This window comes from Corvus cornix, chromosome 9, assembly GCF_000738735.6.
Source record: "Corvus cornix cornix isolate S_Up_H32 chromosome 9, ASM73873v5, whole genome shotgun sequence".
Taxonomy (NCBI): domain Eukaryota; kingdom Metazoa; phylum Chordata; class Aves; order Passeriformes; family Corvidae; genus Corvus; species Corvus cornix.
In genome coordinates this window covers 1933380-1955525 of record NC_046339.1, presented here as the reverse complement: position 1 = coordinate 1955525, position 22146 = coordinate 1933380, and the positions used below count along the sequence as shown (strand labels likewise).

General features: G+C 43.4%; 1 protein-coding gene across 1 annotated transcript in view; it reads left to right on the top strand.

Moving 5' to 3' along the window:
- Nucleotides 1-22146, top strand: part of PPM1L (protein phosphatase, Mg2+/Mn2+ dependent 1L) — a 74328-nt gene that overhangs the window by 1698 nt on the left and 50484 nt on the right. The window lies entirely within an intron of this gene.

Here is a 22146-nt window from a genome sequence, read left to right as displayed (position 1 = left end):
TGAGAGGGGAAGCAGCAGGAGAGCCTGGCTGTTCCTCCAGCTGCTCCCCCAGATCAAAGAGTCAAAGTCCCTCCTAGAAAAGCCCTGGCAGTGACCAGACATTCACAGGGCACAGGGGTGGCAGCTGCTGCCCTGCTAAACCTGGAAGGGCCGCCTGGAAAAGCCAGGCCATCAGCTCGGGATCAGGAAACCACTGCCAGCGTTGGGAAGGGACTCAGGCTCTCCACACAGCATCAAACGTTTTGCCCCCTTTAAATTAATGCAAACTCTTTGGATGTTGAGAATTATCGGCTTCATAAAAAAATGCTGGTGGTGCCTGAACCCTGTCTTGGGTTTTTCTGCCCGATTTCAGTTGGGTCACAGCTGTGCCAACTCCTCCTGGCATTCTCCGGCCAGTTCGCTGTCCCCGGGCAGTCGAGGAACGCAGGTGGAAATGCTGATGTGTCCCAAAGTGGTTCCCAGCTTTTCCCGGAGGAATACGAGCCCTGAGCAGTTTACTGGGGACATCTGGCTCTCTTGTGTCTGGGAGGGAAGGTGCCGGGGCTCTGCCTTTGTGTAAACCGAGTTTCCTTGTGGGAACCGAGCAGCCCAAACAATTGGGGAAGTATCTGAGTGGTGTTTTGAAACAGAGTATTCCGAGGTGGTTACGGATGGAAGTAGGGGGATCTGATTGCTTTCATTAATTTTGTATCTCACCCCACACGAGATTGCAAGCTGAGGGTATTAAATAACCCCCAACAAACACAGAGAATGTTGTCATTTAGCTAATGTGCCCTGCAGATATTGCCTGCTTTGTTGTGGATCTTGAAATTCCATCCACAGGATGCATTAATGTGGGATCTGTGGAAAACTCATTGGCCTCTTGTATTCTGCTTCCTCCGAACTTGTTCTGATGGGTTCAGTGGCAAAGTATAAGGAGGTTTTTAATTTTGAAAGGTTCAGCAGATCTCTCCTCAAATCTTTCTAAATTTAGTGCTTTATAAATGTATGCATCTCGCATCTGCTATTCATTATGGAATCCTAAGTGTTCTTCATGGCCTTTACTCCTACAAAAACAAGTTGAGGACCTAATTAGTTTCAAGCTTTAAATTTTACATAACACTGATCAGAAGAACATGAAATGTGTGCTATGCATACAGCAAGAAAAAAGAAAAAAAGAAATAATGAAGAACAGGTTTTATTCTAAGCAGGTGTTGTAATTTTGAGTAGAAAACGAGGGAGCAGAAATAAAAATTTACGCCCTTATTTAATCCCTAGTACATAATACTAAATTTTAAGTCTCTATTTGAATTGGGTTTTTGTATGTCTTATTTTATTTTTATTTTTTTTAAAGATAAGTGACTCCGTGAAACACTTTGTCTACACATGTCAAAGCCTTTGTGAAGGTTAAATTTTCCATATGGGCTCCCATTAAATTTCTTTATGTGTGTTTAAAGAATAAAGAACTGCTGATCCCTGAGGTTTCATGTGAAAAAAACTGTTCTGTATGGGGAAAAATTTGTTTTTGCAAGCAGCCAGTACCAGAAATGAGATGCCAGATTAATTATTTCCAGCTATATGCAAAGGAGCCTGTCTCCATTAATTACTTCCTGCCATATCCTGTTGAAGTGGAAGGATGGAGGAGCATGATTCAAGCAGCTTCAATTACTGTGCACTGCTAATTTATGAAGATTTCTGAGTTCATTTCGCCAACATTTTGCATAAATTCTACTTTTCTCTTATGTCATTTCCTCTTCCAGCTTCCAATTTTAGCCTGGATAGGTTGGCAGCCATTGCCTTGGATTTTGTGGGTGGCTTGAGAAGAAAGGAGTAAGCAAAAATAATTATTAATGCTCTGGTTTGCTGCAGTGACTTGTTAAAGGCAAGAATGTTTCAGAGAGAAAATTGGATACATGGTGTGTAGTGCAATCTTTTATGAAAAGTTAGTTTCTTGGAGATCTAATAGTAATGATAATGGTAATAATAATCAGAGCAGGTAAAGGTCAAAGAAGTAGACTTAGAATAAAGAAAAGTTGCTGCCTGTTGTCTCACTGAATGACTTTGGCGAAAGGATCACCCTTCAAAGTGATCTAACTTATAAAGTAAGAAAGTATCTGTTCTCTCATCAGCTTTTTTATAAGGTTTAAAGATAGTTTGAGTGCTTTTTTCTTGCCCTTTTCCCTTTACTTAAGAGTTTTGGGGCTGAACAGGCTGGAAACTCCACAAATGCCGAAATAACAAATGATGAGCTGGGAAGCTGAGCAGAGGAAAGGCTGGCTGCTTAATGAGAATGATTCCCTATTTTAACTACCATTTACTCTCAAATATTTAAGGTTTAAGCACGCAGTTTAATGAGATCTCAGCATCAGACAAGAGCGAAGTAGCTCAGCTCCATCTGCAGTTTTATAGTTATGGCTCTGCTGTAAATCACTGGTTTTTTCCTAACCCTGTGGGGTGAAGGTTTTAAAAATAATTATGGTAATAGATTGGACTTTCCCCTGCCTGTGCTTGTTTGCAGTCATAAACGGATGTGGGAAATTAAAGCTCAGTAACTGTCTCATAAAAAATGTCTCTTTTTATTTCCCTCCACCTCCTGAACAGGGACGTGGCAAGACTTGTCCCTTATGATGTGTAGTTGTGGGTAAGAGCTTTTTTGCATGGAATAATTGGGTTTTGGAGCTGCTGAGGCAGTGTTTTAGGATGTCAAATACACCTTTTTATTTTTATTTTTATTTTTATTTTTATTTTTATTTTTATTTTTATTTTTATTTTTATTCCCAGTGTAGGAAAGGCTGGGGAGCTGGAATGGGGAAGGGGGGAGTGGTGTGGAAGTGGCTGATGCTCCTTGGGACTCAGGACCTTGAAATCAGCAGCACCGAGTGCTGGCAGAAGTCTCTGGTTACTGATTAACTTAGAAAGACACAAAAAGAAAGTGAAAGGTCAGAAGACAATGGTGGAGAGTCCTGAGGTGCCTTGGGTGAGGCTATGGAAACGGGAATGCTTAGGTGAGGCCTGGAGGAGAGGTTGAAATAAACCTGCTGTGCATTAAAATCCAGCTCTCTGATCCTAATAGCAGAAGGTGTTTGTGCTGTGCTGAAAGAAGAGAAAGCTGACAATTGTAGTTCATTTTTTTGGGTTTTTTGAAATCTGCTAATGCTAATTCCAACCCCATCCCTCTGATACTGAACTACTTAAGCAATCTCAGCTATGAAAATTTATCTATCAGGTTTTTGAGTAAAGGCCACTCCGGATTAACCTGGGATTAATCCCAGGTTTGGGATTTTATAAAAGGTAGGAATAAATCAAACAACAGCTTTTGAGCTTCTCTGGGTGTTACAGCCCAGTTGTAAGGTGAAGTCTTGGGATTTTATAAAAGGTAGGAACAAATCAAACAACAGCTTTTGAGCTTCTCTGGATGCTACAGCCCAGTTGTAAGGTGAAGTCTTTGAGGCTGTGCAGTTTTCAAACAGAAACTGCTGGCACGGTTTTCCTTTTATAGTAATTTTCTTTGGTTTCTAATCTGGAATCCCCTGCAAAGTGCCCAAATGTTTGAATAAATATTTACATAGGTGAGGTCATGTTGATAGGCAAGTCCCAAGCCTGCTTATGAATTCCTCTCCAGTGGCCTAAAATACAAGTCAAAAATGGTCTATAGGAACATTCTTGTCATTTTGTTTAGTTTATCTAAGTTTTATTCTTGCATATCATGCTCCAGGATTATGATTTTCACCCTACACCACCATGCTGATTTGATTTAGGGTTAAACTCTATGCTCATTTGCTGTACAAAAATTGATTAAAATGCTGTAAAAAGCTGTAATTGGAAGGAGGAACTTTAATTGCTGCCATTCAGGGCTGTATCATTTGGTGTAGGATTGAGCCTTTTTTCAATGTTGATAAAAATCAAGAAGTCAATTAATTTTTAATGTGTTTTGCCAGCTTTGTTTTAATTGGTGTTTCCGTGTCTGGGCTCACAGGCTGCCACTGGTTTAATGAAATCAATTTTGATTGTGAGATGCTTTCAGATTATGAAAGTCATTGAAGTTTTCCCTGTGAACTTGAGGAACTCAAGACTCCTCCACAGGACGTGTTCATGTTGGGAATTGCCGTGGGTGGGGAACAAACAGTCTTGGAGCAGTGGGGTTTTAACAGTTTCTGTTCCATAGCTCAGGAGTTTGGATATTTTTGTGTTTAATAGTGTGAGAGAAGGAAAATGCATATCCTCTGTCTCGTGGGTTAATTAAACCAGCAGATTGCTCTGCCTCCAATGTCGTGCTTCCAGCAGCTCTTTTGGGTAGGATTTCTCCTCCCTCCCTTTTTTGCTAGAAACCCAAATATTTACGGTTTAAATTGTGCCTTAAAACTGCGATGTGGCTTCTGGCAGTTTCACTTTTGAAACAATCTCTTGGCATGTGGTTGCTGTGTTTTGCTGCTGTCTGGTGTTTGCTGGTGGCTGCAGTTTGCTGCAGCAGTTCTGGCACTGTGGGGATGTCCCATGCTCAAGGCAGCATTCCCCGTGCACTGGATCTGGCACTTCTCAATTTTTTCTTCTTCTCAGGGATCTTTAGCCCTGCCCCTCTTCATGTGGGGTTTCTGTTTCCCTCAGCACACAGGTATTGCCTGCACTGAAGTGAAACTCCACCTTTCCCCAGCCCCAGGAGCCTTTGGACACGTTGATCTGCTTAGAAATGAGCGGGGTTGTGGTGTGAGATCAGGCAGGTTTGGGGATCCATCCCTGCAAGTGTCCAAAGCCAGGTTGGACAGGGTTTGGAACATCCTGGTCTAGTGGAAGGTGGGATGAGATGGGCTTTAAGGTTCCTTCCGACCCAAACCATTCTAGGAAAGGCAATCCAGAGGTACCTGGCACTAATTTTTCTTGGGTCTCAAGGTTCAGGGCTTGCTCTTCCCTCCGAGCACAGCACAGAAACACTGACAGATCTGGGAAATGGAACAAAATGCTCATGTGCTCCTCCTGCTTTGAATCTCTGCCCTTGGAAGGAGACTTCCCAAACCTAATTTAAGGGCAGCAGCTGCTCTAATTATGCACAGAAAGTCACATGCCTCTTGCTCCAATTTTTCACTGCAATATTCGGTAAATTCTCAAAGTTTAAGCCTTTGGGCCCTACTGCACCCCCTGCTCTATGCCCCACAGAGACTCCTCACCCACATTCCTCATCCCTGCTGCTCCTGTGGCCATGCTTTTGTCCCTCATCCCATAAACCCTCTGGAAATGCTGTGTCCCAAGGAGCTGTGCCCATTCCAGCCCTCCTGGCATGAACTGTGTGCTTTAAAGCAGAGTTTGGAACTCCACGTTCCCTTTGGCTGCTCCTCTTCCTGCTCGGGTTCACCATCAGTAGCTCCATCACCAGATCCCAGCCCAGCTGGACAAACCAGTTCCTCTGGCTCAGTTCCAGCCCAGGAGTTCTCCCACTAAGACAAGGTCATCAACATTTAATGACCTTTCCTCTTTATGAGCCTGTAGAGTTTCACTTCACCCAGAAGGTCATAAAACAACAAAGGCTACAGATAAGGCAATCCCAAAAGGAAGTTTTCATCCTCACAAAAATGTCCATACTGGATCTCCAGGCTGTTTTAAGTTGTGTGTAAAATCAGGAGTTGTAACAAGCTGCAGATTTTTTTTTTCCTTTTGGGCTGTTTTATGTGCTTTTACTCCTGTTTTTTAGCTGGTGTTCAACACTTCAGCTGGTGGTTTTATTAAAGCAGTTTAAAGCTCGTGCCAAAAGTAGGTTTCATTTGAAAGCAGCATAGCTTTGAAAAAATGCAAATTTCATTACAGTTTAGGAGAGAAAAAAGGTTTGCAGGTGCCAGAATACTGACAAATACTCAGGGTAAGTAGGACTGGTGAGAAGGTGTGAATTTGAGTTTAAATAACTGCTCATTTATGCCATGAAGTTTGATGTTCATGTGGCAAATACAGCTTGGACCAGATCAGGCCTGATTCAAGAAGGGTCAAGGGAAATATTTTGGTCACACTAAAAGCCAAACAGAACAGAAAGTCATGAAGAGCAGGCTTTCAGGTCTGGAGTGGTTTGCCATCAAATAATGTGGGTGGAGGAGAAATCCACCTTTCTTTCTACTCATGTGGAAAAGCCATCCCAGAAAAGCAGCTGGTGGTGGATACACTGAGCTGGGGATGGGGTCTGGGTGTTGTGAGGAACAGAGTGGACAAAGGGAAGGAAGGAGGGATGAGAAGAGTGGACAAAGGGAAGGAGGGATGAGCAGAGTGGACAAAGGGAAGGAAGGAGCAATCATTGCCTGGGTTGGGCCTGTAACCAAGCCCCGAGAGCAGCGTGGCAGCACAAAGGACCATCCTGCTGCTGCTACAAATTGATTGTGATGCTGAAACATCGCCTGCTCTCATCATCTCCAACCTTGTCTGCTCCCCAGCTGTGGGAGCAGCTGACATCTCCAGCCACACAATCAAAGGACGTGTTTTCACTGCTGAGCCACGGCTCATCGCAATTAGCCACAGCTCCTCATGTGGGCAAACCTCAAAGCTCCCCCAGAGAAATGAGCACTTATTTGCATTTACTTTCAGCAGAAAAAATGTTATCCCTTGCAAATTTGCTCATTGTCATAAGTGTTGATAAAGCCTTTTTTATTTTTTTCCCCTCCAAATCCCCTTCAGGGGTAAACATTTGATTTTATTAAGTTCTGTTATAATAGCTGAAGCTGTCATACAGCACTGCTTTCAATCAATATGCTTTTTAATGTAATAAATCTCTTTACTTTTTCATTCTCTTCCCGACAGAAAATTGCTGGAGGGTGTGAAACATTTCTTCTGAGTGAAAGTGCGTGGCCCATAATACAGCTCTGTGCTGTGCCACTTCTTTAAGCTTCATTTTAAATGGGAATGTGATTTATTTCCAGGTAGTCTGTGCATGGATTGCATTTTCCCTGCAATGTATGCTCCCTCCAAACAAACACTGAGGTATTGAAATATCTGATTGTGGTTGGCATGAAATAAAATCTCTGTCCAAGGCTGTGCGCTTCAGCAATGAAGTGTGGGAGTAGGAGGAAGGGGAGAAGGAAACATGCTTGTCTCCTTAGTGTTCTTGATGTTTATATCCCTGAGCTTTCATCTGCTTTGCAGTGTGAATGGGGTTTTTCTGATTTTTCTAGCTTTATTTTTTTATTACTCAGGTGGTTTTGGAGATGTTTAGGACATTATGTAGGATGTAGAAGGTGCTTTGCATGTTCAGGTTTTTTTAATGTGGCATATATGTGATGTGGTTCCTGTGGTTTTTATTTCTGCTGGGAAGCAGGGAGGTTGGGCAAGAGTCTTGATAATCTCACCAAACAAAACTAGTGTTTCATTGGATATTTATTCCTGATTATCTGAAGTTTGGCCCTTTACTGGTGTGGGAGGAAAGGGAAATCCCAGCTGAAGTTTGGCTCTTTATTGGTGTGGAAGAAAAGGGGAATCACACAGGGAAAAGTAGGAAAAAACCAGTCTCTAGCTCCCAAGGGGAAGAGAAGCAGCAACCCTGGGGAGGAGACAATCCCATTTCCCCAAAGTGGTGGTAACTCAGGGATGAGCACCTTGGTGGGAGATGCCAAACTGGTGGAATCCATCCAAGGCCAGAGGGGCCCAACCCTATAGATCTGTGTTGTGTGAGGTGATTCCTGTGGTCAGGATGGATCCTGGTTTTCCCTCAGTGCAGGCTGAGGGGAACAGCAAGCCCCAGGGTACTGGATTTGTGTGTGAGGTGATTCCTGTGGTCAGGATGATCCTGGTTTTCCTTCAGTGCAGGCTGAGGGGAACAGCGAGCCCCAGCCCAGTGGATTTGTGTGCGAGGTGATTCCTGTGGTCAGGATGGATCCTGGTTTTCCCTCGGTGCAGGCTGAGGGGAACAGCGAGCCCCAGGGTACTGGATTTGTGTGTGAGGTGATTCCTGTGGTCGGGATGGATCCTGGTTTTCCCTCGGTGCCAGCTGAGGGGAACAGTGAGCCCCAGCCTGTTGGATTTGTGTGCGAGGTGATTCCTGTGGTCAGGATGGATCCTGGTTTTCCCTCGGTGCCAGCTGAGGGGAACAGCGAGCCCCAGGGTACTGGATTTGTGTGTGAGGTGATTCCTGTGGTCAGGATGGATCCTGGTTTTCCCTCGGTGCCAGCTGAGGGGAACAGCAAGCCCCAGGGTACTGGATTTGTGTGTGAGGTGATTCCTGTGGTCAGGATGGATCCTGGTTTTCCCTCGGTGCATGCTGAGGGGAACAGCAAGCCCCAGGGTACTGGATTTGTGTGTGAGGTGATTCCTGTGGTCAGGATGGATCCTGGTTTTCCCTCGGTGCAGGCTGAGGGGAACAGCGAGCCCCAGGGTGGTTTTGGCAGTGCTCCTTTATGGCTCCTGAAAAAGCACTTCCAGTGTTGTAACTCCGGGTGCTGCGGGCACTAAACTTTGCCCTCTTTGTTTCTGCCCACGGCTCTGGTTTGCTGGCACAAATTCCAGCCCCTGTTGCTCAGGACAGAGGGAACAAAGCGTGGAACCAGCTGCCTGCTCCATGGTGCCAGTTGGCATCACCACAGCAGAGAGCCCCAGGCAGCCCCACCCATAAATATTAATGTCAGGTGCTGCCTTATTGTACAGAGAATTTGGTGTGATGCTCGCTCAGTTTTGCAAGTGTTTGATGCTGTCATATGAAAAACATCCCTGAAGTTTGACTTTTTTAAAAGCCTTAGGACTGCCATCACAGGAGTGGTTTGGGAAAGTGAAGTAATGACGGAATTCTCAGAGGATGAATGTTGCGTGAAAGATTTGTAATCCTTGGCAATTAGGAAATTGTTGCTGAGGTTAATGGGGATATTATTTTTAACTTTGAGGGCAGGAGCAATCTCCTGCCTCCGGGACAGAATTATTTCAATCAGTGCTTTAAATGAGCACTTTCTGTGATGGTTTAAATTAACAAACATTTAAATCATCAACCTGAATTCTTTTTTAGCTCTTATGTACCCTGATATATTGCTTCACATTATTTTTATTTTGCATTGAAGCAGAATGCTACTTACTACTAATTTTTAGTTGTGTGAGGTTGGGTTTTTTTACCTGTTTTTTTTTTCCTTTTTGTGGATATCATTGCTGTAAATAAAAGCAGAATGAAAAACTAAATAAGAAGCCAAATAATGTGATGAGGTCAGGAACCTTCTCCTCAGACTCCAGTTATAACTGGAACTAGAGACAGACAAGAATTGGAGGTAATTCTGCCTGACCAAGGTAACCACATCTTCAAAGAGAATGATGGCAAAATAGTAAATTATTTTTTAAAAACACACATTTTTTCGTGCTTTTAGGAGAACCTCCTGGTTCCACTGGTTACCACTACAATAACTCTATTTTTCTTCAGCCATCAGAGGCAAGTATGTGCTGTTTACATCTATTATTTTAATTAATTATCATATTAGGGTAATAAGAGTGTATTCTCAGGCTTTGAGAAATAAAATTTGTTAAATAGTTTTATTCTTAAGCCTTTTTTTTTAAAAAAAAGGCAACCTATTTGCCTTTTTGTGTTGTATCACAGCTGCAGGCAGTAGCTGCACTCTGGGTCAGGCTGTAGCTCTGCATGTGATGACTAGAAAAATACTCCAAGTAAATTTAGGGCATCTCTTGGGATATATTGGAGCACTCCAGGCTTTTAAGCTGCCTCAGTTGGAGTTTGTGTATTCCAAAGTGTCCATGTAAACGTTCAGTTGAGAGAGCTGAACTCCAAACAGCCCAGATGCCACAGCAGAAGAGCCATCAAAAGTGTTTCCAGCTGCATATTGGAATTAGTTGTCTCCAATGTAGGTTTTAAAAGCTTTTTTGGCATGGTGGTGTCCATCTTATTAAGGAAAAACCTGACAGGGAGGGAAGATGGTGTGGATGAATAATAGGAGAGGCTGTAACCTCAAACCTATTATAGAAAAGAGATATATTTACTGGAATGTTTTGTTGCTGAGTTTCCCAGCACCTCCAATTGACAGGAAAGCTAAACACAATTCCAGTGGCAAACACCATCCAACTGAGATTTTTTTTTTTTTAATACACAACTGGAAAACTTTGCGTTTTTTCTGTCATAGTGGCTTTAATTGACCTCACTGGGCCTCTGATTCAAAGTATCTCAAAAGTGGGTCACAAAAACATATTATACCTCTGTGAACAGGTGTTTCCAGATCATTTTACAGGCTCGAATTTCTGCTTACGTCTCCTGGCTGCTCTCATACAAGTCAGGGACACAGCTGAAAATAGAAGTTTGTAGCCCCCCCTCTTGTTTTCTCCCAGGTGCACCTGCTCTTTTTATTTTTGCCAGACACCCCCCATGTGCCTTCTGTTATTTAATGTGACACCAGCACCTTCCTGCTGGGCTTTGCAGGCCTCAGGTTCTTTGTTTAATGCGATTATTAAGAAATTAATGGCACCTAAGGCCCAACAACACCATTCTTATTCCAGATCATTGATCTGAGTGGGTTTTTCACACCAAAATGAGTTTCTGAGGTGCCCTGAGAACCCTGATTTGAACCTGGGTCAAACCCGGTGCTGCTGGTCACGTTCTAAGTGCATTTTGGTGTGAAACAGAATTTTTGGTTCAAAAAGTGATCTAAAGAGCAAGGGAGGAGTGCCAGAGGAGGTGTGGTGGTGTCAGGACACCCGTGAGTGAATCAACCCCCAGAACTTCCAGCCCTTCCCTCTGAGAACATAATCCCTGTGCTCACCTGTTCCTCTGGAGAAGGACTTGGTGTTCCCTTCCTTGTCAGCAGGAGCCTTTCCATGCAGGCAAGGTTTGAAATCTTGGCATAATTTGCCCTCTCTGGAGCAGCACAAAGGAGAGTCTCTGCAAGAAATGGAAGTGTTGCCTTCAGCTGAAGGGCTGCAGGTGCTGCAGGGTGGCTTCCTGGGGCTGTGTTCCTTCTTCTCTCTCATTTTGTGCTGTTGAGACTTAAATACATGCCCTGGAAAAACTGAAAAACTCCTGGAAGCTTTTGATCCAGGAGCCTAACTCCTCAGAGGATGGGGATGTGGAGGCTGGGAGTGAGCACGGGCAGTGTGCTCAGATTTAAATAAGGGGAAAAAAGTTAAATTAGGGAGTTTAGCAAGGTTTATTCCTCTCATGAAAATGCCCCAGAATATCGAGTGAAGCGGTTTTGGTTTTCACTTCCAAAGTTACCTTAATAAAACATTTAAGGCCTCCTGATCTGTCTTGGATTAGAGTTGTGTGTTGTAAGAAAACTGCTCCTAGCAGTGAGGGGTGTTTCAAGGTGACACAGGATGAGTTGGGACCAATAAAAAGAAATTAAATTAATTACATTGTGAGCGAGGTTGCCTGTGTTTTATCCTGCCTCTGTACGGCCACAGGAGGAGAGGAAATCAAATGAAGAAAGCTGAACAGGATTTTGTTATTGCCTAAAGCTTACACAACTCCACACCACAGGAAAGAACCTACAGGCATTATTTTTGTGCAGCAAGAATGGGTGACATGTTAGGGAAAAAAGAGAGATAATGACTGGTCAAAAGCAGCAAATATGTAAATATTTCGTAGGGAGAAGTAATTAGTGGTAGGAATGAGCTCACAGCCAGCCCTGAGCTGCCAGAGGATCTTGAATCCCCAATAAACAGCTTGAAAACACATCAGTGGTGCCTTTTCTACCACACTCGTTAAGCTGTTCTACCCAGGGATGGCATTATGGAAATGTCAGGGTTCAAGAGCCTGCCAGGAAAGTGTGTTTGGAGGAGGGAAATGCATCAGAACACTCCAGCAAAGCTTTTTTTGCTCTCGTGTATCTGCAGGTGTCCATGTCCCGGGAGAACAGCTCCCATCCCTGTTCCTTGGGGATCTGTGGGAGCAGCAGTTTGCATCTGATAATCCAGAATTAGCAGCGTTCCCTGCACTTCAGCAGGAGGTACAAAGCCAGCGGTGACCTTGCTCTTTCAGGTGTGATAATGTTCAATATCTGAGGCCATTTGAACCCTTTGGAGTCAGTAAGCATTTTAGTTATACTCTATTGGCATCAACGTGATAAGAGCAGAGCTGTTTCCAATTGCAGCTGGATTCCAAAGGGACCAAAGTCCAGCTGGGTTGAACTGCCAGGTGTATTCCTTGGATACCTGTCAGGTATCCAAGGCACTGGAAGTGGGGCTTTCTTACCCCTGCCTTCCTCTTTTATTTGCAGAATTTATGGCATTATGGGACAGCACGAAAAGAGCTTGGCTTCTTAATTTTTAAAAAAATAAACTGAAGATCTCGGCAGCCCAAAGGGAGGTTTGAGGGAGAGTTTAAAAAATAGCAGTGAAACAAGTAAAGTTCTTTCCTTTATACAGAAAACCAAAATCAATTCATTTGTTAATTGAATCATTTTGGTAAAGATAAGAATATCTGGGCTAAATTCTGCTCTGTGTGAGAGATTTTAGTACTAATTACTCATTCTGTGGGTATTAGGTTTTCTTATTTTATATACAGCTCTTTAAATCCTTATGTCTTGTCTCAAAAACTGAATTCCGAACAGAATTTAACAGTCTGGATTTAGATGGTTTTGAAGCATGAACAGGAAAGTTTGCAAAGCCCTATCTCTGGATTTCATCAGAGTTAGTAATGCATTTGTTCTGGACAAGAAATTTGCATACACATTCATGTAAGGAATCGAGCGTGGGGAGAAACATTTTTGTGCTGGGTCACGGTGTGGACATGAACAGCAGGAGCTCCAAAATGCTCCTGTTCTATTATAAAAGCAGCTTGTTTTTTTACCCTGAAAATATATTTAATAGAGGTTTATTAACAGCAGAGAGGGGTCATCTTTAAAATAAAAACAGTTCTTACATCTCCTGGATTGTTTAAGATACAACCTGAGCAACCTGGGCTGGTGGAAGGTGGGAATGAGGTGATCTTTAAGATCCTTCCTAACCCAAACTGTTGTAGGATCAGTGATTTTTTATTTATTGTTTAGAGGTGTCCAGATTGTCTGTAGCCAAGGCAGCTGGAGGTGAGAGAACTTGTTGGAGTAACTTCTTGCTCCCATTTTGTAAAGGTTGCTTCAAACTTGCCCCAAAAGTGAAATTCGTCAATTTTTTAAATTGCCCAGACAGAGGAAAAAAGTGTAGATTTATCTTGGCTGAATAATTCATGGCTCCCTGGATATAATCCTGATGCACTGCAGCTTTTCCCACTGCAGGTTTGAGTTCTCCAGGCTGCTTGAGTTGCAGGGCATTGATCTGGATGAAATGGAAACAGAGCTTGGAGACCAAAAGAAGACAAGATTTTGCCAGAATGTGAGGAGAGATGAGAAAGGGCAAAAAGAGGCTGAAGCTGCAACTGGATCCAGTTCATTCCTGCTTTTTTTAGGATGTCCAGGACTGCTGCCTGTCCTCTCCTGGTTCTCCCAGCTGGTGTTTTGAGCCCTTGCTTGGCTGACAGAAGATGAGTGGAATGACAACAATTTCTGATGTCAGGGAACGCCTTGGAACCTGTTCAGAGGCTGTTGAACTCGTGTGTGTCAATCCAGCAAAACAAAAACACGGGGAAAATACGAGGGCAAAACCACGTAACAAAGGTCGCTGCCTTATTGCAGAAAAGGTGGCGATTCCTGTAGCAAAAATTAAGAACATTCAAAGGAAACACTCTGGTATTTCCCAGCTGACAAAGAACAAGGGGTCCAAATTTGCCATTTGAAGCTGCTCATCCACAGAATTTATCAGAGCCAAGGGACAGGAGTTGGAGTCAAGACCACGTAGGAGATGATCTGTGAGCATTATTGGTGTTTAGGTCAATTAGTCAAGAGGGTCGGGAAGATTTGTTATTTTAAATTGTTCCAAGTGAAAAAGGTGGATTGGCACATGAGAGGCTGAGCTTTTGCCATGTGTGTTGCACCTGCCACTGGAACGGGGTGGTGATCCACAAAACCTCCCCTCCTTTCTTGGTGGAGACCACAGCTTGCTTTCAAAATGTTTTGAGTAGCTCTTGTAAACATGAGCCTTTGAAATCATTTTTGTATTGTTGGATTTATTAGCCCCATCTGGAATCGATCTCATCTTAAGATAGGAATTCTCTTCAGAGAAAAAATGCAGTTTTTGTTTTTGAAACTTGGATGTAATCATACTTGTGTCATACTCGTTTTATTGTCGTACTCTGATTATTTGATCTTTCTCAATCCCAATAAATAACGGGGTTTTCTTGTAATGCTTCGGTGTTGTTTTGAGGTAATGACCAGCCTGTGGCAAATATTGATTTGCAGAGCTCAGTGCACATGTCCTTTCCGAAAAGTTATGTTTGAAAAACTTGCAATTATTTCCTTATTGAAGGAAGGTAGAAAAGAAAATTTCTGCTGAAGTATAAAGCCTGTTAATCTCTAATAAGTGCAGGTTTTCAGTCTCAATTTGATTCTTATTTACTGTACCAAAACCATGTTATTATTATTATTTTAAGTTTCTGAACCACTCTGCAGAAATCATGCAAACGAGACTTTTCCTTTAATTTTGAATTTTTAATTTAATTTTTCTTTAATCAACTGAGCAGCTGTGTTGTAAGGAAACATCTTGTTCCAAGACACATGGAAACGCACTTTTTGGGAATGACCATCACAGCTGTGATGCAAACTGGAGGAACTTTCTATCAGAGCAAGTCTGTCTGTGAATTAATCTTATTTTTTTTAATAGAAGTGAAAACAAGTTGAAACAAAACTGCTCTGTAATTTGATAATATTTTGACTGGACAAGAAGTTCCCTTCAGCCCTCAGTAGTCCAATATAAATAAAAGACCAGCATTGCTGTTCCAGGAGGTGTCTGCAGCAGGATCTCTTTGGGATGAGCTCTTGCTCTCCTCTTGCCTGGCAGAATTAATGGGATGTAATTCCCCATCTGCTTTTTGCTTTGTTCTGTGTGAAAAACCTGCATGGATGTGTGCAGCCCTCATCCTCTGATGGTAAGAGGGAGAAAATAAATTTCCATATTCTGGGAACACCTGACTCCCATGTCCTGGGTGTGTGACAACACATTCCAGTGATGGTCCCAAATAACCCCTCCCTTGGGCTGCCTTGCAAGGGAGAAAATATTCTTTGTAGTGCATGAAATCCACTTGGTATTCTTAAATATGCATGAAATTAAATATATATTTCTCCCAAGGCAGGGTTTTTATACAGAGAAATAAATGCTTTCCAAGAAATGGTCCTTGCTTTTTCTGCCATGGAGAAAACCTGCACCAGGAACGCTTGGGGAAAAAAAACCAAAAAGTTAGTATTTCTTCATTTTGGAGTTAAAACATTTGAAATCTTTGGGAAACCTTCAGTATGGTAAATACGTGGATTTTGGTGGCTCTTTTAGAGGAGTGTGTTGTACCTTCTTTAAAAAGAAAAAACCAACGATGGAAAAGCATTTCAGTAGAGGACAAGTGTCAAAATCCCTGAGTGCACTGAGCGACACCAGCTCAGGTTATTCCAGGTATCACCAGGAAATTTGCCACATTTACAGCCTCTAGCTTTGGATTTACAGTCAGGGAGTAATTTCTTTCCAAGCTCATCAAAAATAGCTCCAACCACTCTGTGTTTTCCGTAGCCTGGATTGCAGAGGTTCCACCAGACTGACATTTCATTTGCTTGCACTAAATTACTTTGCATCAACACACAGCTCTTCAAAATCCTCTTGTGTAGGGTGCCCTGTTTCAGCCCATTCCTACCCTCTTCCTGCCTGCCCTGCTCCTTCTCTTATTTTTTCTGGCCACTCAGAACACTGCAGCTGGAAGTTTTCTGTTAGGTTCATTCTCCATGGATTTTGCTTCCTCCACTGCTTCACTGTGCTAAAAGAAAAAAAAAAAAGGGGGGGGGGAGTGGGGTGGATGGCATTCCTAATTCCACAGCTCCCCTGGGTGCTGTCCTAATAAAAACCCAGCAGGGCAGACTTGAAATGAGGTTGGTTTATGCAGGTGGGTTGGCACTGCCTCTCCAAAAATTATGTGGTTTGTGGGGTTTGCTCTTGTTTATAGGCTGCTTTGTCAGGGGAAAGAAGCCAGATAAAACCCCCCTGGAGCTCCTCCACAGCAGTTGTGTGTTCCACTGAAATTTGCTGAAGTAGAGTGTAAAAAAAAAGTATAAAAAAGTAAAGGGGGAAAAAGGGGAAAAAATAAAGTATATCCACTGAAATTAGCTAAGTCCAGGGATTAGTTCAGAGCTCCCAGTGGTGCTCGTTGAGCTCTGTCCCAGTAAAACCCAGTCCTGCAAGGAAGCACCTTACTGGGGCTCACCCAGTTCCAGCTTCTTTCCCGGGCCACAACACCCAGCTGTGTTCCTGCTTGACTTTCAAATGGAAACACATTCATTAATTTATTCTAGCGAGATGACTGAACCTCTAAAATGGGTTTTTTCCTTCTGCCCGGGGTGGCCGTATCACAGCTCATCTGCTCAAGAAGTACCCAGGATGTGGGTTTGGGGTGTGAAGCTGATCTAAACACCACGATTTCCTCTTGCTGCTACTCCAGCCTTGTTTTCCTCCTGCCCCAACACTGCTCTGCCCATCAAGAGCAGCTCTGGGAAGCTGAGTTGGCAGAAAGTGGGGTTTTTTCCAGTTTTTTAACTCCTGGTACCCACAGGCAGGAGCCAGCCCTGGAGCCAGGGAGGAGAGGGACTAAGGCAGGGATCACCTGCACAGACACGGATGTTTCAGGCACTTGTTTTTCAGAATAAACATGACTTAAAAAACCTGATTTTCCTCACAAATCCTCAGGTGAAGCTCCTTGGGGTAATCTTCAGGTATTTCTGTGACTTTCAGCTGTTGTTTCCACATGGTTTTTACATCTGTCTCTCATTAGAAATATTTTTCCTTTTCCTTTCCAAACCCTTTCACTGCCTCCAAGGATTAGCTGAGCTCCTTTAGCCTTGGTGTTCCAGGTATTCCCTGCTGACCTTTTTCTGTATTTATTCTGTTTGCTTTGGATGGGGTTTGGACATCAAAGTGCTTGTGGTGGGTTCGAGTTCTGGGAGAACCAATGGATTCTTCAGCAGCTCCAGAGGTGTGGAGAGGTTTTTAAACAGCAGAATGCATCCATAATGTCCTGGGAAAGGCTCTGTTTGGTGGGAAGGCGGCAGGAGAGGGAATGGAGGTGGTGTTTGAGCACAGGGGGCTGTCTGTGCCTCCTTTGTGCAGGGTCACAATGAATTACTTGTCTCCGATATGATAAACTGTGATTGCAGGTTTAAAAGTGCCCTGTAATAGGCAGGGCTTAGCAGAGCCCCAGCAGATCTCCCCAAAGGCTGTATTAATATTCATCCCAGAGTTAAAGCATTCCAAGGCTCCCAAACAGAACAGGGAGAGGGAACTTGGTGGGGGGAGGGGGGGGTGTTGAAGCTGCGGCCTCTCTGATCTAAAAGTAGTGGCTGCAATTTGGGAGCCAAAGGAATTTTGGCAACAGGAGAAGCAGCACTCCTCTCCTTCCAGCCATGACGAGGCAAGTAAAATATAGCATTGCAAAGGCTTTCTATTTGCAGCTCCATAAATTCACTGGGAAGAGAGGAATGGGTCCCCTGGCACGGGCTCCAGGCTCTGTCACTCAGCCGGGGTGAGCTCCAGGGATGTGCCACAACCTGGCACTTCTGGCTCTCTTAAAAGCCACTTGGAGAGCATCTCCCTGATGAAACACCTCCCTCAGTGTGTGTGTGTGGCTGCTGGGTTAAAATAAATCTATACTGAAACCTCTGCTCAGCGTAAAAGGCAGCTCTGTTTATGCAGCTTTGAATTTGGGCGGTGTTTGTAGCGGTAAAGTGGTTTATTCTTTATTTTATTCGTGGTGACTCGTGAAGTGAGAGGCACCTCTTGGAGACAGGGTGGCTGAAACAGAGCTCTTTGTTCCTAGAAGAACTGCCAGTGGAAGAGAAGAGCTGGCATGGGGGTTCCTGGGGATAAGGGAACTCCGTGAGGGAGCTGGAATGGTGTTTCTATTCCAGGTCACTACACCTGGCTGGGCTCTGAAGTGAGGTGATGATGATAAACTTCCAAATAAGCAATAAATCAAACCTGTGCTGTGTTATTCCATCATTTTTACGTGATCCAGTTGCAAGATACTCCTCTTTTTTTGTTTATTTGACAGTGATATTATTATAAATTTAGTTGGGGGAAGCTGGAGCTCAGCTGCTGCCTTCATGGAGCCAATACTGAATATATCGATACGTTTCCATCTTTCTGAAATGCCACATTATTACATTTCTTTAGCAAACTTGGGCTCTCTTGGCCTCATGGGCTGCATTTCCCACATTCTCAGTATCCCATTTATTTTTATTTTGCAGTGGAAAATCTCTGCAATTCCAAACGGGCTTTTTGTGCTTCTGGACCGGTTTGGCATCATCTCAGCCAGATTTATTAATTTTTAATTCCTTTCATGTGAAAGCAGCCATCCCATTTGATGTTTGCTCTGTGAAAAGTCAGAGATTATCTAATAATAGCTGTGAGTTTGCTAAATAAGGCCCTAACCAGCACATTTTCTTGTAGCAATAAAGATGTGTTAATTAGTTTTGCTCTCTCTGGTGAAGGGAACTAGGTATAGGTGGAAATCAGCTCTGATCTGATGAGTTTGGGACCCAAGGGGCCAAACCTAATCAATGGTCAGATTGGGGTCTGTTTATTTTTACAGTAACTGTCTAGGCTGGGTGTTTTAAGGTGAATTTTTGTCTGTTTAAATATGTCTGTATGCAGTGGAATCAGTCTGGGCAATGATATTTATTTAATGATACTAAAGTCTCCTGATGGCTCTGATTAAAACTATGACTAAAATCAGGCAGAATGCAACGCAAGGGAAATAATTAAATCTTTTTGAAGTATCAATTATTTTTTGAAAAGACAATGCAGTTAGGATTATCCTGTCTGTAAATTATGTGCCACTTCCACGGAGAAAAGGGTAATTTGTGCTTTATTCATGTGCATAAATAGAAGTTAAAAAGAATTTCAGGTCCTGAAGAGGAACCATGGTTGCCAAGTGCTTTTAAGCTGCTCTTTGCTGTGGTGTGAGATGTTCATTCCCTGCCTGCATCCAGAGGTCATCCCACAGGAGGGAATTCTTGGATCTGTGTTGTTGGAAACACTCAGGCTCCCAGGGCAACCGTGTTTGGGTTGGGCTCCCGATTTGTGGCTCTGTGAAAGTGCTTGGCTGCTGTGCCAAGAGTCACCCAGGGAAAAGAAAAGCTTCACATCCCACAAATTCACTTGCAAAATCAGAGCAAGTGACACAAATAACATTATTTGAGCTCTTTCCTCCACATATTTAACAGAAATGTGTTGCTCTTCCTGCCAGACGTGGCAAAAAAGGGAGGAGAATTCGTTTCTCTGCCTCATCTGCCCCCCAGAAAATCTCTTCAGGGCAGTGCTGACACTTGATTTTAAACCAGGGATGATGCTAATACATCAAATTTTGGAAGGGAAAGTTTTTTCTCCACAACAGATCGTGCTGTTTTGTCTATACTGTGAATATTGATCTCGGTGAGGGTGCTGGGCCCAGCACAAATCACTGCCAGCCGACAAATAAGTGTTGCTATAACTTTGAAAAGAGGGGAAAAAAAGTTGTTTATTACCTTTGTAAAAATAAAGGTGACGGTCTCTTCTCATTTAGAAAACCCTAGAGCCAGACCTGCCTGTGACAAAGCACCACAGGAGCATCATTTTGGTGCCCTTTAATTTGTAGGATTTGGTGGAAATAGCAGTGAATACAATAAAAGTGACTTTTATGCTTAACTCTGGTGAGGACGAATCACAAAAGTGGTGGTTTTGTGTTAAATTCGTGTGTGGCATGACGCAGTCAAGCTGTTAGTGAGGGAGAAATAGATAAACAACTTGATAAGAGTCCTTGCACGCCCCGAAATGGCTTCAGATGGCAAATTCGAGGGGTGAAAATTACAAATATTTTACAGCTATAAAGACTCAAAGAGAGATTTTAAATTAGAATTGCTGTTTCCTAAGAGTTCATTCAATCTGATACAACCCCATCATATTGGAGAGGTTAAGATAACAAATCTCTAATTTTATAATTAGAGATATAATTCCCTGCAAAATCAGTTATAGTTCACCATCGTAGAAATAATGGTATGGGTTTATCAGTGTCGGTTTAGAAATTTTCCTTCCAAAGCCTAAAGAAACTTTTATTTTTTTAGCCCCAAATAAACCTTCTGGGATTATATTAACAGGTTGCTTGTCAATAAGGACTATAATATGTTTTAGGTGTATAATTTTATCAGGCATTTGGAGAGTAAGGGATGTTTTTAGAGGACCAGTTGACCTCCATGTCTCAAAGACATTCAGCTACTCCTAAGGTTTCAAATCAACTTCCAGGGATCCAATTCCTGCCCAGCAGTCACTCCAAAGTTGATATTTATGGTGTTCTGTCTTGTGGGGTTGTCCCCACAAGCTCTGTACCTTAAACAGAGGGACACTGAGAGGAAAAACAAATCCAGTTTTATTTCGCTTTTCTTCATCGCTGTGGCCTTGCAGTGCCCTGGTTTCAGCAGTGTGGTTTTTATAGAAAAATCCTGTATTCGTTTTTGATCTGCATGTTGTTATGTAAAATTAGCAATTATCACATCCTTGCCAGCATCTTTCTTCCAAAAGCCTCACCCTCTGGTCTTTGTGGTTTGATCCTCTGACCTCAATTGATTTTGATTTCAAACCTCCCGGTGCTTTCCTGTCTCATCTTTCCCTGGGTTATCTCCCTCCTCACTTCCAGACTTCTCCAGCACTTTTGTTTTCCTTTTATCTCCCTCTCCCCACGTTCTGGCACAGTCCCTGGCAGCTGCCCCTTGGTCCTTCTCTTTCTTCTCCAGCTCAAGGTGAAATGTGCAGAATTCCCCCTCTGCTCCCTGAGCTGTCGGAGCTCCCGGCCACGTCCTGATCGTCAGTCACTGTTAAATTCCAATTTCCCCGAGTGACAGTTTCTATATCTGAGGGCTAAATTGTGCAACACCTTGACAAACACTCATTAATTTCCTGCAACTGGGTGTGGTTTGTCTTTTTTTTGTGGTGTTTCCCAGCTGGTTCATGAGGACAACTGCATCAAAATAAGCAGTGAGGGGCTTTCTCTGGTCATTAATTCCCTCTTCTCCTCTGTTTTTCCAGACATGTTGTTAATACTGACTTCTCCCACTCTGGCTGAGCTCCTAAGGCTGCCAGTCTTGGATCTGGGCTCAGATCCAGCTCATGTCTTGGGTGCTGTACTGGCCTGCCTGTCTTTTCCTGCTGGGAAGGACTCCTGGATTGCCTCATTCTTATCTCTGTGCGGTTTTTTCTACACAGATTCTGTGGGTTTGGGAGGAGCTTTTCTGGTTTGATTCAAGTGAATTGTGCTCTGTGATTTTATAGGGTGAGAGTGCAGCGCTCAAAGGATGAGTCTGATACAGAAATAGGTACTAACAATAATATAATATGGCGTTTTTATCATTCTCTGCAAACATATCCCAATAATTTTGGGGGTTTTGTCAGTTTTCTACGTTAACTGCTCAATGTTGTAGCAACATCTGGCTGTGCTTGTCACAGAATCCTGGAATCCCATCCAGGGCCACTGCTGCCATGGGCAGGGACACCTTCCACTGTCCCAGGCTGCTCCCAGCCCCAGTGTCCAGCCTGGCCTTGGGCACTGCCAGGGATCCAGGGGCAGCCCCAGCTGCTCTGGGCACCCTGTGCCAGGGCTCCCCCACCCTCACAGGGAGGAATTCCTTCCCGATATCCCATCTAACCCTGCCCTCTGGCAGTGGGAAGCCATTCCCTCTTGTGCTTATTGAGTCCCGATTTATTCCTTTGCTGGAAAAGCTGTTTTTCTTTGCCTGGACAGATTTACTATTTCAGCACTTAGTCCTACAAATGTGACACAGAGTTGAGGGAGCGGGGTACAAAGTGTAGTTAATTTTTTTATATGTATTGCTAAATGAAAAAATCCCTTACTGTGTTTGTATTTTGCTATTTGTAGAATTTCCTGCACATCTGTGATCTCCTTGCACCCAGCTTTGTCCGGTTCAGCAGCTCCCACAGGGGAGGAGAGGGAGGGATTGTCTTGCAGTGCTGTGACACTTGGTGGATCTCTTCAGATTCCCTGGATGGAGCCCTCAGCTGTGAGGAGCACTCTGCTCCTTTGTTGGAATTCTGGACAAATCCACAGCTGTGCACAGTCCAGAGGCACTTCCCCAGCACTTGTGAGGGGAGGAAAAGGAAAGAACAATGCGCCGT